Genomic DNA, 17,880 nt, shown 5'->3' with positions numbered 1-17,880 from the left:
TTCATATGCTAAGATGATCTATTTCAGAGCCAGTTATAAGAAATGTGAGGAACTAGGACATTTTTCATTATGCATTTTACTTAGGGTGTAAACTTTATCCCCTTAGCTGGTTGGAGTCAGTCATTGGCCCTTTTCCTCACCCCGACCTCCTACATGCCCATTCACATGAATCGAGAGCCTGCATGAGCCCTGTACCCTAACCCCTCTCCTTCAGAGACCAAAAGGGCAGGTAGCTACGGGCTAAAATTGCTAAAATAGTTCTGAAGAAGGGACTTTGTTCTTGAAGGCATGAGCCTAGTTCTCTGCACCTCAGGGCATTACCTGTGATTATTGAATTTTATTTTTCTCAAGTCACTCTGCCCGACTCAGAAAAAATGAAGGCTCTAGGATGACACTCCCAGATGACATAATGTAATTGGGCAGGGAGAAAATGGCAGTGCACAGAAGCGTCTGCTACCTGCCATTCACTTGGACTCTGTGCTGTTCTTTGCCTATAAAAGTTTGGTAAACATGGCCTAACCCCAAACCTATATTAAAAGGAGAAACATGGACATTGGATAGAAATCCAGGGACCCATTGCTTCCACTGTCAATTTGCAGGTTTCTTGTGGTGGGAGTCCATATTGCATAGTGGTTAAATCATTGGCTATGTTTGACTCTGGCTGCTCTGGTCATTTGCTATTCCTCTGCTCTATAGCAAGTTTATGAACCTGCTCATATCTCAGTTACTTCTTTAAAATGGGACCATTATTGCCCTGTCATAAGGTTTAAACTGTAAATTGTTTTCATTCTTCATTTCTCATTAAATGTGATATGATATTTAACTCATTTTTTAAACAACAATCTTTGTTGTTTTTTTTTTTTTAATTTTATATCCTGGGAGTCCTGGTGTTTTAGTCAGCTGTTTTGCTGCTGTAACTTAAAAGATCTGACCAGAACAATTTTAAAAGGAGGAAAAGTTTATTTGAAGGCTCACTGTTTCAGAGGTCTTAGTCTATAGAAGGCTGGTTCCATTCCTCTGGGCTCAAGGTGAGGCAGAGCATCATGGTGGAAGAATGTGGCACAGGGAAGCAGCTCACACAACTATCAGTAAGGGGAGAGAGAGAGAGAGAGAGAGAGAGAGAGAGAGAGAGAGAGAGAGAGAGAGAGAGACCAGTTGACAGATACAAATATATACCCCAGAGCCATGCCACAATTCCCACCTCCTCCAGCCATACCCTACCACTTCAATTACTACTCAGTTTATCCCTATTAGGGGATTAATTCAATGACTGGGTTAAGACGTATAATTCCATCATTTCTCCTCTGAACCCTAGCTTTTAGGAGACACCACATCTCAACCATAATATCTGGTTATATTCGCCTTGCTTTTCTTGATTTTATTTGCTTTGAGTTGACTTTTACCTGGTTTGTTTGGCTGTTTTCAAGCTTCCATTCCTTAATGTCCCCCACATTTTCTTCCAGACAGTGTCTCTGAACTTTTTTTCAGAGTGAATGACAGATATCTGGTGGGAGTGAGCCACCAATAAATTAGAGTCACTTTCCTGAGCTAATGGGTTTTTGGAAAGTGAAAAAAAGACAATCATCCTATTTTTATTGTCTATATCCTTTACTTCCAAAAACATCTTAAGTTGTCATCCTTCTAAGCTAACCTAGAAATGTGCCTGAGTAAGGCAATGATTTTGAGCCTATTACATTGCATTTCCGAGGAGACTGCAACTCATGATTTTGCACAGTAGTTGCTGGTGTAAATATTTTGTCCTCACAACTAAATGCCCCTTGTCTAGAGATAGAAATTGTCTGGTTACATTTATGTTCTCCCCATTGTGCTCAACAAATACTCAATACATGATTGAGGGCCAAGTGACTATGTGTTTTAACTTTGGGAGCAGAATACTATTATATTTTGCTATGATTTCTTTTCCTTGTGTAATTTTCTTCCCAAACTCTCTATTATAAAACCTTCTCTTTTTTTGTCCAAGATTTGTGTTTCTTTCTAAAGAAATCATCCCCTTCCACTTTTCTTAATTAACAGCCTTTTCCAGTACTTTCCCCCCTTCTCTGAGTTTCCCACTATTGTCTGTCTGCAGCTGTTAAGTGGTTCAGAAACTGAGTAGACATGCTAATGAGTGCCTGGTGTGTGGGAGGAGCACCTCGAAGTCTCCTGGACTGTCCAGGCCTCCTGTTCCTACTTTTTCTAAAATAAGCTTTAGTTGGCAGCCAAGGGATGGGTTATTTGTAGTTTCTTTCTGTGAAGGAAGTTCTTGCTTGGACTAGCTACCCCAGTTTCTATTTAGGCACCAACAAACAGGCTGCTGCTCCCAAACTCCTCACATCAAACCACACATCAAACTGCCAGATCCAACCATGCTCACAAACTTGTCCAAATGACTGGAAACCAGCTGTAGCTTGTATTTATTTCAATTAGTAAATTCAGTAAATTACTGTGTGTGTGTGTGTGTGTGTGTGTGTGTGTGTGTGTGTGAGAGAGAGAGAGAGAGAGAGAGAGAGCGAGAGAGAGCGCCTTTTGCCTATATACTACATTTTTCTTAGCTGTATTTGGCAGAAAATTAAGAGACATTGTGTCAGTGAATGGATTTTGCTCCTAATAATCGTCTTCAGAACTCTCAAGGCTGAAATTGAACATTACATGAGGGAATTTTGAACACTTTACCATTGTTTATTTATTTTTCCCAAGTGCTTTGAGAAAATGATATTGATACTCAGTTTTCCAAGAGAGGTTATAGAGGTGTCTGAATTTCCTAGTGTCCAGGATGATGATCTGCAGCACTAATCTGAGATTTTCATTCTGAGTCATGTATTTCACCAAGTAGGATGGAATCAAGCTAGTTAATCCCCCTGCAGTATGTTTTGCAGCTGTTAGGATTTCATGACCTTTACACAAAGACACAGAGAATCTCACTGATCAGAGAGCAAGCTGGAGGAGACAGGTTGGAGGCCTGGAGAGATGGAAGGCTTTGAACAAGATGCAGGGTTGTTGCCAACTATCTTGTTTATGTAAGTGTGATCAAGATAGTTGATCATCCCGAGAATGTGATTCTTTTTCCATGGAATTCTAAGGGAGCTTTTGAGGGTTGGGGGCAGGGAGAAAAAAAGGATGACAGGTTAGGTTCTTTCTGTGTGTAGGATTTTTAGAAACATAGCCACTTTATACATTAAAGACCAGGAAGACATGGGAGAAGCTAGAACTGTGAGGTTTCTCTAACATACCCTCCAACTTGTTGCTCACTGAGAGTGTTAAAACACAGGCACCTTATCTATGTCCATGCCTTTCCCTGAAAGGATAAGAATGAGGAATAATGCTTGTACATTCTTGTACAGAGCGCTTGTCTTTTTTTTTTTTTTGTATGCTGCTTATTTGATAGTTTATTCTTTTCATTACTACCACTCTAGGAAAGAAACCAATAAATCTTTGTTTAAGGGTAACACTTGGCATTTTCTTAAAGTAATTTCATCATATATGTATATATGTGTTCACATATATATATATATAAATGTGTATATATATATGTAAAAACATATATATATATATATATATATATATACACACACACACACATATCTGAAATTGGTGTTAGTTTCAAATTGAATCTCATTACATGTGCCAGGAGCTGTGAACTTCCTTGGAGCCTCAAAATATTCCACTTTTACTATTCATCTTCTGAATTCACTATGTTACTCTAAATAAGTATTCGGGTTAAATTGTTGGTGAGTGGTTATCACTTTCTCATCATTGTCTCGGCTACAGGAGCTCTTTGTTGAATGAGCCAACATTAAAAGTAACTCTCACAGCTTGAGAAGTTGAAAATAATATGAAATATGATAATCAGACTGATTGGTCAAGTCTGGTAATCCATAGGTAATCCAATAATTTTGACACAGAAAACAAACATACGATTGAGTAGAGCAGGTTGATTTCTTCCAACTACGAAGAAGACATCCCTTTACGACAGAGAGACTCTTCTGGCTGGAGATACTAGGATATTTTGATTTCTTTGTATTACATATTGATTTTACTCACAGACTGTGAAACTAGGTACAGATGGTTGGCTGAATAAGAATTGCAGTATGTCTGTGGTACAGGCTAATGTAGAGAAAATATATAGAGAGAAACTTGGGGACATATACCAGACCAGCCTATGGTAGATGTTTGTGTTTCGCCCGATGAGAGTGTGAATGCATTGGCTCTGTTACTATCAATAATAAAATGAAGGTAGAAATATCAACAAACTGCTCCTATCTCTTTATGGGATGTTTCTCCAGCCATGGTCCAGCTTCTCTTTGATCCATTATCAAAGGAAGAAGACATAACAGAGGTGTTTTATGTGTGGTCTCCCATACCAACAGCATCAGCATCCCCTTGGATCGTTTTAAATCCTGCCCCCAAATGACTGAAGCAGACTCTTTGAGGGCGGGGTTCAGTTATCTAGTTTAGCAAGTGTTCCAGATGATTTTGACTCACACTAAGGTTTGAGAACCACTGGTTCACAACCTTGCTACTCAGTGCATGTTTTGCAGACTAGCAGTAGGGGAGTTATTGAGAATAGTAAGAAACAAGGAATCTTGAGCCCTTCTTTACAGTCTGCATTTTTAACCTAATCCTCAAATGATTAGCATATCCATTAAAGATTTTGAAATACTGGTGATTTGATTTACTTACACTTCATCTACTTGCTGCCTCTTCAACACCCATGAGTGTGCTGCCAGTATAGCTACGAGTGAACTGAAGATTGTACTGAAAATAAAAAATAAAAAAGCTGGGGATGTTCAGAGGTAGCGTGTCCCTGGGTTCAATTTCCAGTATTGCAAACAACAACAACAACAACAACAAACATATCTAATTATCATCAAGATTTCCCGATTTTACCTCAAAATATATTCTATTAAGAAAAAAAAATGTGAAATTGTGACCAATTGAGTTTTACAGACATTAATTGAATTTCAATTGCAATTCAAGAATTGGGCATCTGTCTGGACCTAAGACAGTTCAGAATAAGCCACTCCATCACATGTGCCGACAAAGGGAAATGACATCCAGAAAGTAGAAATGAAATATAGTGATGACTCCAATGGTTACAGTCGAACCTGGTTTGCCTTATTGAACCTGCCTGTGGTTGACTGAAGGTTGACAGCTTTGAGTATCTGAGTCGCAGCTACATATTTCAATGGTATGTCTGCTAATATTTACGGTTCATTACATATGAAGAAATATGTAGGCCAAACTTCAGATACATGTGGGGACAGCTTTAGTCATACTTAATTGAATTTAACAGTTCCAGACCTAGCTCCTTTTCTCCATGTCTTGTAATCCAGTCCTGTTTAGCTCCTAATTATCTGACTCAAATAACTGAAATACTTCTAAAATGGTGTACAGATCTCCAGTTTTATACCCTTCCAATTCATCCTCTATTGATAAAAATAATCTAATTAAATGAAAATCTCATTTTTCTACTCCTTTATTTAAAACTATTGATCATCTTCTCTTTCCAAGATGATAGTTTTCTAGATTATTTCCTATTAATTTCTTGTGTTTATTATGCTTCCTAGACCCAGGGAGCATAATAAACATGTGGAATGGTTTGTAGTCCCCAGAATACCCTCTGGATTCCTAGATCCATGCTGTTACCTGCATTCTATAATGCCTTGTCTCACTTCTGCCTAGAAGACATACTCTCAGTAATTCTTTAAGATACAGCTTACAGCTTTAATCTATTAGTCCAGTTGTCACTAATTATTTTAATTATGGACTAGATCAGCCAAAAAGAGCATGCAACCCAGATTTAGGATTATTAATTTAATTATTTAAAATTATATACTGGTACTATTGTATATACATTACATATATACACTAAGAGCCTATACAAAATAGGAATTTTAGAAAGGAATTAGATATTTTCAAGCTTTATTTTTATGTTCATGGACTGGTTTGTGTCTCTGGGGAAAAGAGCCCTAAATTTAGATGAGCAGTTATTCTAATCTGTAATGTCTTCTATGATAATTCCCCATGAAACAGAATTGATCATACTCTCTTATATGCCTTTATAGTAATATAATATTTGTTGACCTGTTTCCCCTTCTAATTCATAAGATCATTTAAGCAAAGACTGTATTAATTCATTTTTAACTATTACTCCCATTGTTTGGACACTAGTAATTCAACCAATTGTGGACCCATCTTTATTAAATATTTGCTACATACCAGGTACTGTTGCAGGTGCTGAAGATTCATCAGTGAATTAATTGAAGTTCCTGACCTGAGTTTATTTTATACTAGGGTAGCATTGGGGAGGGTGTATGAGCAAACAAAAAAAAGTACATAAAATGCTAGGCACGCAAAGCTCAATGAAGGAAAGTACTGATAGTAACATCTTTTGAGAGACCTAAGCTGAACTGTTGTCTTATTCCTGTTAAGGTAACCACTTGAGACATCAAATAGCAGTACACTTCTGTGTGTGTGTGTGTGTTTTCTATTGTGGGTTGGGGAGAGTGCATCTACCTTCCTACTTCAGCAGCAAGTGTGAATCCTATCAATATGATAAACTGTTTGAAGAGGCAGGTTTATAAAACACCATTTCCCTTTCCCTCTATTGCTTTACATCTATTAGAAAACTGAGACTATTTAGTTCTGCAATTACCTACATAAATCACTATTGACTTGGCACTTTTCCTGCCGAGTCCCTCTGGCCTACTCTGAAACCTGCTTCTCTGGTTTTCATTCTGGACTTAGCCTTGCACGCAAATCCTCCTCCCTAATCCAGGCATTTCAATTCAGTTCAGCCATGGCATCTTAAAGCCCTTCTTATGTTCTACTTCTTAACCACTTCTTTTACCTCCATATTTTGACAGCAGATAAATTTTCCTTTGTCTTCAAACTTTCCCTCAAAGATTTTGCCAACCTTTTGACATTTTCTTCAGAGATACAATTTCTCTGCCAACCCACTGATAGAATGGTTACCAATGCCCTTGTCTCTCATGATGAGAAGAGTTCTGCATATCTTTGCTTCCCTGTGCCTACATTCAGTGCAGTCTCCCATGATGACATCTTCATTGAGGTTCCTCCATTTGATTATGCCATTTTCTTTCTTTCCTTGTTACAGAAATCTATTCATATTCAGGAAACTCTTCTACCTCCAACTTCAATATATGAATCAAAAATTTTTATATAGTTATTCATATACATTTTTGATTAGCACTTTGTGTGTGTGTGTGTGTGTGTGTGTGTGTGTGTGTGTAATTTAATCCTTTTCAGGATTTAGCCTTTATATTGGGATTTTCTATTAAATATCCTGGTGCTATACTTCTTTAATTTCTTCAACTCTTATCATCTCACTCCAAATGCTCCACATTCATGATCTTGAACTCTAGATTTTCAATTCTGATCCTTTCTTTCTGTTTACTTCTTCCTATGACCTGTTCTTTGCCTGTGACCTCCAGGTCCTCAACTCTTCCTCTTTACCGTAAACTCTGGCCTCATATGCCTTCCTCTTCAGCCTATAATGCACAGTGAATGGTTTCAATTATGCAACTAGTACCATTATAGAATCTCTTGCCTTCTGTGCTTTGTACTATATCTAGTAATTTTTTATTCTGAAACCACTGAACCTGGTCTCAGGCCTCTTGCTATAGAGCAGTGTCATGGTGTCTTGGAGAAGGCCTGACCTTCAGCTCCAGCTTCACATGGGTTAGGAGTCCAGCACTGTTTGAGACCTAGATGTCCTGAGGCAACTCTCTTAACCACCCTGTACCTTAGATTTTCATGTTTAATAGGAAATAATAACACTTTTTCTCACAGTGTTGGTGTGAAAGTTAAATAACAAATAAAAGTATCTCCCACAGTGTTGGGACAAAGATAGTGAATAAATGTCAGTTTTTACATTTTTCCTCATGTTGTGTTAAGAATTCATACCATTTCATACTGTCTTGCCTGCTGCCCGTTCCTTCTGCTTTGTGGACATGTGTATTTATGCCTGTCTTTCTCTAAACAAGCTTTCCTCCCTTATCAAGTATTAAATTCAAATCTTTTCTTACTTCTAGACCTCATGGATCTCCAGATTACATCTGATGCTATTGACACCTTGTTTTTGTGGAAGTATCACCTCTCTTAGTTTCTCTAAGTAAGTTACTATCCTACTTCTAACTACTCTTTTTTCCTTCTGTTTTGAATTCTTATTGTTGTTGCTGCTCCTCAGAAATATCCTTATAAGATTAGGTCATGGTTTTCTACATTTTTCTTTATGCATTTTTTTTTCCTTTTTTAATGTTCTGGTTTCCTCCAAGGCCACAACTCTAACTTCTAAAATTATTTCTTTCGCCCAACTCTCCCTCAAGTTCCAGTCCCAGATTTCTACCTACTCATCTACACCTGCATGTCCTAGAGATGTTTTAATGTTTATAAAACAGAACTCATCACTTCTCATCTTAATAACTTCTCCCCAAAAGTGCCATTTATTTTTTCAAAGTAATCTTCTACATGTTCTCTATCTTGCCTCACATCTCATCAGTTGCCAATGCCCATTAATTGAAATGTCACAGTTTGTATTTCTCTTCAATAATGATTGTTCACACAGGCCAACACTCTACTTGTGACTTCCATTTTCCTCCTCTATACCTTAGAAGGCATAGAGGTCTCCTAGCTGGTCTCCCATCTCATGTCTCTTTCTGCCCGTAGTATATACAGTTAGAGATATTTCCCAATTTGAGACTCTTGGTAAGCCTCCATTGCCTACAGAATTACAGTTTCCAAATTGTCCTAGCATATTAATTACTGTCTTACTATTTATCAGTGCTTCCCTCTGGAAGACCTGCACTTCAATCAGACTGGAATACTTACCCTTCTCCAAACATGCCTTCCTTTCCTCTCTCTTCATTTATGCCTTTATCATGTTCCTTTGGCCTGAAAGCCTTCTAGTTCTGTTTTCAGTTTGAAACCTTACCCTATTTTCAAGGCTTATTTTACCCCCTCTCCAAAATCTCCTTACTATACTTTTCTCAATTTAAAAAAAGTTCTCTTAAAAAGAGAAATGCAATGCTTTCTTATATATAGTTTTTTGTATGTTTATCAACTATACTGCATTGCATATCATCTATGAGCAAGGATAGCATTTTACTCATTTTTTCTTCCCATTGGTGTTTAACACACTATCCTGCTAATAGTTATTTAGATCACAAATGTTTGTTGAATTGATTCAATTCTAGAGTATAAGCTTCTTTATTATATGCAAAGCAAAAGTCTAATTTAGAAAAGACAGAAGAAATATTGTTTAAGTTTTTCTATGTAAAATAATATATAGAAACCACAAAAAATAGTCTATAAACAAAAAGTAAGTACCTGACCAAGAGTGGGCAGGTAATACGTAGTAGAGAAAGAGGCCTGGGAAAACTATTGAGGACTTGGTTTTCTCAGAGGTTATCATGGAAACAAAAAGTTTAAAAATAAAACAATAAAATTAAGATTTGGATAAACTGGCTTTATTTAATAAGGGATTCAGTTTAGCATTTGAGACACAATGATTATTTGGCCTAATATTCATTTTCAGGGTAAGCTGCAATTATTAAAATAACCTTTAAATGATGTGCTGGTAATACATATACACAAAGTTATGTATTACTATTTGGTCCTGGATGAATTTGGTAGTGTATAGAATGTATCTGTGCCTCAATTAATTTGTTTTTTTAAATATGGACTCCTTAGAGTGATTCTCCTTGACCCCTCTACATAAATAACTTATACTTCTCACATTACTACCATCCTTTTATCTCTGTTTTTCTTCATAATATTTATAATACCCACCCATCTTTCTCCTTGGAATGTAACCACCTTGGGGGCAGGGACTTTGCTATCTTGTTCTCTGCTGTATTGCCAACCATCTAATCTAGACATTCCATTGCATGGTAACAGCTCAATATATAGATATCTGTTAGATGAATTTAAATGTCAAAAATATTTGACTCTTCTCTGACATGTTACAAAACCCAGTTGTTTGGAAGCATTCTTATTTGGTACCCTTCATGTTTTGTCCATCAGAGAAATAAAATAGTAAAGACCTTTAATCTCATCTAGAAATCTTCTTTCATAAATTGACCAATCTACTCTTTTCCTGTTCCATGGTTTGTCCTGCTGATCCTATGAGAGAAGTTGGCTTAAATTTTCCCAGCAAGTAAAAATGGATTTCTAATTCAGGCTTTGGTCTCTTATTCTTTCCTTTTAATTCACGGTCATTCTTGTTCCTAGCTGGTCCCTGTTGACCTACTCCAAATCATTACTGGGAACCAGAAGATGGTATGTAATTGAATTGGTATCGCTGCTGTCACCATCAATTTGTGCAGGAAAAAAGGCTGAGGAAACACAAAGGCAGAAACTATAATTGAATTTGGTTACTCGAAAGGTAAAACACAGTTGCAATTTTCAGAGAGCACGATAGGTCAGATGGTGAATGGGGTAGGGACTGAGTGAGATAGATCACGCCTGGGGGGTTATGAAAACCAAGGAGATGGACTTTGGCTAAACTGGATGTTCAGAAGTCACTAACACTGCAGCTTTCTCAAGGTCAACTCTTTTTCTAGGCATTCAAATACAATGAGTACTGGATTCAGAGAAGGGTGAGAGATCAGAAGTGAGTTCTAGTTCTTATTTCTTCATTAAAGATAAAACAATAAGCAAATTATTTAATTCCCTGGGGCCATAGTCATCTTACTTTTTTGGAACAATAATACAATTCCTGTCTCTCAGAGCTATTAAGAGGATCAAATGGTATATCTTTGATTGCTTTTGTATAGTGCTTCACACTGTATAAGTGATGTTTGGAAGCTTTTTGCATCTTATTATTATTCAATGATCAATGCCTTATTTCGACAATGACTAATCGTTTCAGTTAGCTTTTTATCCATTACAGAAAGCATGCCACAGAGAGTTGGCTTGTTCAAATTGTATTTATTTAACTTTCAACCTCCCATTAATATGCATAATCATAGTTGAGAAAATTTAACAGCCTGCAAGTCAGGAAATACAGAAGTGATATCTGCTAAGGATCTTATATTTCAACATTTCTCTTGCCACAGTGAGGAATGATGTTTACTTTGACAATATTTTATGAATGGTATTCATTTGCTATTGCCTAAACTCTTATTTTTGTGCTTTGTTACTTCTGAGGGAATAATGTGACTGGATAGCTTATATATCAATGATTAATTCTTCCCTATCCTCCTGTCATCTGCCCAGAACTTTTCCCTACCATGCTTTTTGCTTCTTCAGACATTCCTTCATTTTATGATATTCTAGAGCTCCTATAATATTTTGTCTAATCCTAGCCTCAATTAGTCATTTGGCAGAAAAATAGAACTGCTTAAATTTTGCTCCTCTATTTCAAAACATCTCCAAAGATGTTGAAAAGAATAATGGTACTAACAGGCTAGAGTTTATTTCTTTTTGTGTCATCTATTATTTTCAGAAATAGTATCATCTGGGTATAAAGTTAAAAGTTTGAAGTTCCAATGAGGATCTAGAAATCTATTGTCTGTTAAAGACAGGGTCATATACGACACAGTGTGGCCAGATTGTTTATACCTGGTACCTGGGAATAATTATTAATTGCATTCCTCTTTACCTATAGGCATGTCTTACTTTGGGAAGTAAATATGACTACACTGTTAAGGCCAGTATTTCCAAACCAACTCTCTAAAACATGGGCTATTAGAGCAAGAAGAGTCTTTAGAGTCATTTGCCAGCCTCTAACCATGCTATAGTATCTTTGGCAACCAGACATTTTAGTTTTGCCAAAAACTAGCCATATTAATTTTGACAAACTAAATTATCTCTTTGAGTTATAGTTCTAAATTATCATTTAGAATCTAGATGGGCTTTCTCTTTCTTTCATCATTATTAATGTTTTCTGATTACAAAAATTATACATAATCTTTAAAAATTGAAATGCTGTGAACCATGTGATTTGTAGAAAGGACAAGTGTTCCCAAAAGGATATGCTCTAGATACAGCCAGTATTAAATATATTTGGCATATACTAGGGTTTTATTAAGTTTTCTTTTCCCCACTGTGCTAAGGGCCTAAGGAAAGTTGCCTTACACAGAGTTTTAAAAATCTTCTTAAAGATAACAGGAGTCACTAAATGGTCCATTTAAATTGATTTTTCTAGACATTTCTTCTATCTAGAGGTACATGAAATAGAAATAGAGCGAGGGCAGCTTTGTTTCTCCCCTTTGTTCCTCCCTATCTTTTCTTCAGAACTTGTCATTTGATTGCACAATGTGCGCCATTTTAACTGATTCAACATGGTATGAATTACCTGGTGGCTGTTTGGTGGCTCCTGGACTGGGACACTAATGGTCCTCTTTGGCTCTTAGGGGTGTATTTAATTGCAGTGATCTGTTTGAACTGATCAATGGTGACAGGAGGCAGATGTCCGGAGAGTCCTCATTACCAGGATGAGTTGTCATGGTGGACACACTCTCCACTGTGCATAGAATCTGGTGTGTATACAAAAGCCTTGTGCTACTATGTCTAACCATGTCTAAGATGGATTTTTGGAATTTCTTTTATGAAGAAACCGTGCTAGAGAGCCAATTAGTAAATCTGGGTCCTGAGCTTATATATTTAGCTTTTCTCTCTAATAAATGTGACAGTAAGGGAAGAGAGAGAGAATGGCAAAATGGACATAATAGTGTTGCCATCCTAGTTGTAGTCCTGCAAGAAGTCAAAAGGTCCATGGAAGCATTGTAAAGACTGTAAAGGGCTACTCAAATGCTGGGCATAATAAAGTTATTGGAATTGCTCTGTGATATTTAAATTAATATTCTGGATACTTCAGTGGTTGTATCCTACGTCAGTGATCTGCTTGCAGTGGTCACTAAGGCAGGATAAAGTCAGATTCCTACAGTTTCTACCATTTTAGCTTTTATGCATACATGTAGTTATGGCTGACGTTATGGCTCAGGATATCCCAGGCAGAGGAATTTTAACACTGATTGCTCCAGTTTTACAATCAGATATAAATTTGATCTGGAGAATAAAATGTTTCATCTCTTAAACTTAATAATCAAGTTATAATGCATAATTCTTTATCACATGACAATTTGGATAAAAATAATCTCTAAATTATTTATTACATTAATTAAATCTAAAAGTAGGTTTCCTGGTACTTCTTTCTCATCTTCCAGTTTCTTAATTCCTAATTTTTTAATGCTAAGGGCTCACACTCCCCTGGGGTTCCTGACCTCTGTTTGTATTTTAAAGCCCACCTGTATTCTGAGCTTTACCTTCAATGACCCATTGTTAATTCTCTTCGGGCATTATCTTTGAAACTCCTCAGAGCTGTGTTGTTATCCCTAACAAATAAAAAATGTTTTTATATAAAGCACATTTTTGGAACCTCGTGATATTACAAAAAAACAAAAATAATTACAGTAACAAGGCTTATGATTTTTATAAAATTATCCAGTTCTTTCTGCCCTAGATTGGTAGCTTATTTAAAAAACAGCAGTAGAGACAACAGTGTAAGGTGGAGACATTTGAAAAAAAAAATCACAGTGCACGGGATTAGCCCAGCTCACCCTAGCCCAGCTCCATCTGCTCATCCAATCAGTGATGCAATCTTCCCTATTTCCCAGAAGGCCCTCCTCTCTCCATAGTGACAGAGAATACATTTGATGCCTTTCACGTGCCCTAGATCCATGACCCCCCAACCCTTTGAACAATCACTGCTGCTAAGGAACCCAGTGACCTGATGGCACTTAGCTTCAGCCATGTAGCCCATTCCATCCCACCCCCTTACTGAATTGAATTGCAAATCTAGTCATGTCTCCAGGAAAGCACTCATGTTTCTGATCTGCATCTTTACTCCCCTTGTCCTAGGGGACAGCAGACACCCTGAGGAAATGTAGTCAGCCTCAGTTAAGCTGGGCCTCTGATCAGATTAGCTCCCTGTTTAATAAGACTTGAGATAGGCATTGCAGCTACACTCCAGCCCATTTCACATAGGCGAAAAGATCAGTGGGTGGAGAAGGTCCTATTCTGCAAAGTGGGGAACTTTGAGACTCCAGTTTGATTATGAGTCTCAGCCAGAAAAATATTTGTAGGCTTCAGTGAGGAAGGGCTAAAACAGAAATAGCTAAGAATCTGTATCTGGGGAGGTGATGAAATTATGGGTAGATAAACCTTTGGATATTACTCCTTTTAAGTATTAATCCAAACAAAACATTTACTTTTGGTAGCATAAGGTCACAATCCTTCTACCTCTTCATTCCTCCAGCTTCTTTTCCTAATATATAGAATGTGTTGCAATAACACAAGATAATTCTTTTTATTTTTACAGTACTAATTTTATTATTATGAAAATTGGTTTTTATATCCAGAAAAAGGAAGGGCAGCCACATTTCACCTCTATAGCTAAGTTATCTATAGACTGGCTGAGAGCTATTATTTAGTGAATTTTTTTTTTCTCCCCAACACTAGATAATTCTTAAAGCCCCTCTCTGTTCCTGACTTCTCTGATATCCTCAGGCACTATAAGACTTCTATGAGCAAGATATTGTGAGAAAAGAGATTACAACTTTGGTCATTCATTCACTTATTTGTGTATCTCGCAAACAGTCAGTGCTAATCAGGTGAGTAAGCTCAGGCCCGACTGCAACAAATTCATAGTTTTGTGGGAGAGATGAAGAATAGTCATAGTTCATATGGTCACAACAAAGCCGAGATTCATACAAAATGGGTATACAGGAGAGACTGTAAGATCTATTAGAGGAAGAAAGTTGCCATACCTTATGTACAAACTAAAAAGAACAACGGGTGATTCTATAGTACTTTATCTTCCCCTTGCAGTCTTCTCTGTAATCTTCCTGGCCTGCTCTGACAACCCAAGGTCTGAATTATGATGATTTTGCCTAGCATAAGGATGATAATTTCCAGAAATTATTTGAAGCACTTTAAAATTTCTGTTTCAGAGATCTGCCTATAGTGGCCTGCGCAGAACCCAGGCTCTCAGTATGCCCGGGTTCATCCCTCTACCAGCGGGGCAGACACCTGCCTGAGCCCAGCCTCAGCCCAGCCTCAGGCATAGGACCACCCCTTCCGACCAGCAGACTACCAGGCGGAGGCCAGGCCAAGCCCAGATCTGCCCACACCAGCCTGAATGGGACCCAGGCTCATAGTAGGCCCAGGTCCATCCCCCCACCAGCAGACACCCTCCAGAACCCAGTCTCCAGCACAGTATCACCTCTTCCTACCAGCAGACTACATTGGGAGCCCAGGCCCAGCCCAGATCTGCCCACACCAACTTGCACAGGACCCAGGTCCAGGATAGGTCTCAGTTCACACCCCCCCCACCCCACCTGGGAGCCTAAGCCTAACCCACTTTCATCTTGGGACACTGTAGTCATTGCCATAGCCTTCCCCATGTAGTAGCCCCTAACTTTTTGAAAATAGACAGGGCCTAGAAGCAGCTGTATCTCAGAACAGGCATCCCAAAGAGAATGTGAGGCCCACCCTTTCAGCCCCATCTATGTATTACTTACATCTTGGGGCACCTCCTCTATTATCTTGAGTTACCTCAGCTATTGCCACCCCACCTTTAGTTGAAGTAGCATACATTGAGGAACACCAGCAGGGTCTGGAAGCCCAACATCAAGGTGAGGTACAGACAATCTTCATGGGTACTATAAGAATATAGAGTAGAAGCTGTCATATCTCAGATTCACATTGCAAGAAAGGAAGACACACAGACAACATGAAAAAAATAAGGGAGGAAAGTTCCCTAAACAAACCAGGATACTAAATTAACAGAACCCATGGACAGCGAAGTTGATGAAATGTCAGAGAAGGAGTTCAGAAGGTTGATAATTAAAATGATCTGTGAATTAAAGAATGACCTAAGTGAGCAAATACAGCAAAAAATGAGCACTCCAACAAAGAGATAAGAGAGAAAATACAGTTAGCAAAAGGTTACTTAAAGAAAGAAACAGAGACACTGAAAAGAGAAGTCAGAAATCCTTGAAATGAAGGATACAATAAACCAAATAAAAAACTCAATAGAAAGCATAACCAACAGACTAGATCACTGGGAAGAAAGAATGTCAGATAATGAAGACAAAATATACAATCTGGAAAATAAAGTTGGTCACACAGTAAAGATAGTAAGAAACCATAAACAGAAGATTCAAGAATGATGGGACAGCATCAAAAGAACAAATATAGGAATTATTGGAGTAGAGGAAGGCACAGAGTTTCAAACCAAAGGAATGCACAATCTCTTCAATGGGATGAAGAACAAATTGGAAAACCAAATACAAGAGGCTTACAGGACACCAAATGTACAAACTTACTACAGATCTACACCAGGCACATTATAATGAAAATGCCTAACATACAGAATAAGGATAGAATCTTAAAAGCCTCAAGAGAGAGGAATCAGATCACATATAGGGGGAGACCAATTCATATCTCAACAGATTTTTCAACCCAGTTTCTTAAAGTCAGGTGATCATGAAACAACATATACCAAGATCTGAAAGAAAATCAATGACAATCAAGAATCTTATATCCAGCAAAATGAAGCTTTAGATTTGATGATGAAATAAAAACCTTCCATGATAAACAAAAGTTAAAAGAATTTACAACTAGAAAGCCTGCACTACAGAACATCCTCAGAAAAATATTCCATGAAGAAAAAATGAAAAACAAGGATGAAAATCAGAAGAGGGAGGTATTACACTAGAGGAGAAACCAAGTCACATTAAATACCAAACATAAACAAAAATGACTGGGAATACAAATCATGTCTCAATAATAATCCTGAATGTTAATGGCCTAAACTCACAAGTCAAAAGACATAGACTAGCAGATTGGATTAAAAAAAAAAAAAAGACTCAACAATATTCTGCCTCCAAGAGACTCATCTCATAGGAAAAGACATCCACAGGATGAAGGTGAAGGATTGGGAAAAATCATACTCATATGGACTGTGGAAGCAAGCAGAGTTTTCCATCATCATATTAAATAAATTAGACTTCAAGCTAAAGTCAATCAAAAAGGGTAAAGAAGGACACTACATACTGTTCATGGGAACCATACATCAACAAGACTTAACAATTATATATGCCCCCAACAATGGAGCATCTACGTTCATCAAACAAACTCTTCTCAAGTTCAAAAGTCAAACAGACCACAACAGAATAATTTGGGTGACTTTAACACACCTCTTTCATCACTAGATAGATGTTCCAAGCAAAAGCTGAACAAAGAAACTATAGAACTCAATAATATAATCAATAACTTAGACTTAACTGATATATATATAGAATATTTCATCCTTCAACGAGAAAATACACTTTCTTCTCAGCAGCACATGGAACCCTCTGTAAAATAGACCAGATATTATACCAAAAAGCAACTCTTAGAAAATATAAAAAAGTAGAGATACTACCCTGCATTCTATCAGATCATAATGGAATGAAATTAGAAATCAATGATAAAAAATAAAAGCTACTCCAACACCTGGAGACTAGACTAAATAATATGCTACTGAATGAACAAGTGGTGGCAGAAGACATCAAAGAAGAGATTTAAAAATTTTTAGAGGTGAATGAGAACACAGATACAACATATCGAAATTTCTGGGACACTATGAAAGCAGTTCTAAGAGGAAAGTTCATTGCATGGAGTTCATTCCTTAAAAGAAGAAAAAGTCAACAAATAAATGACTTAACATTACATCTCAAAGACCTAGGAAAAAAAACAAATCTACACCAAAAGCAGTAGAAGACAGGAAATAATTAAAATCAGAGCTGAAATAACAATGAAGGACTCAAATTGGCGCTATTTGCTGATAATATGATTCTACACCTAGAAGAC

Source organism: Callospermophilus lateralis, chromosome 10 (assembly GCF_048772815.1).
Source record: "Callospermophilus lateralis isolate mCalLat2 chromosome 10, mCalLat2.hap1, whole genome shotgun sequence".
NCBI classification, from domain to species: Eukaryota; Metazoa; Chordata; class Mammalia; order Rodentia; family Sciuridae; genus Callospermophilus; species Callospermophilus lateralis.
This window is presented reverse-complemented; position numbering follows the sequence as displayed.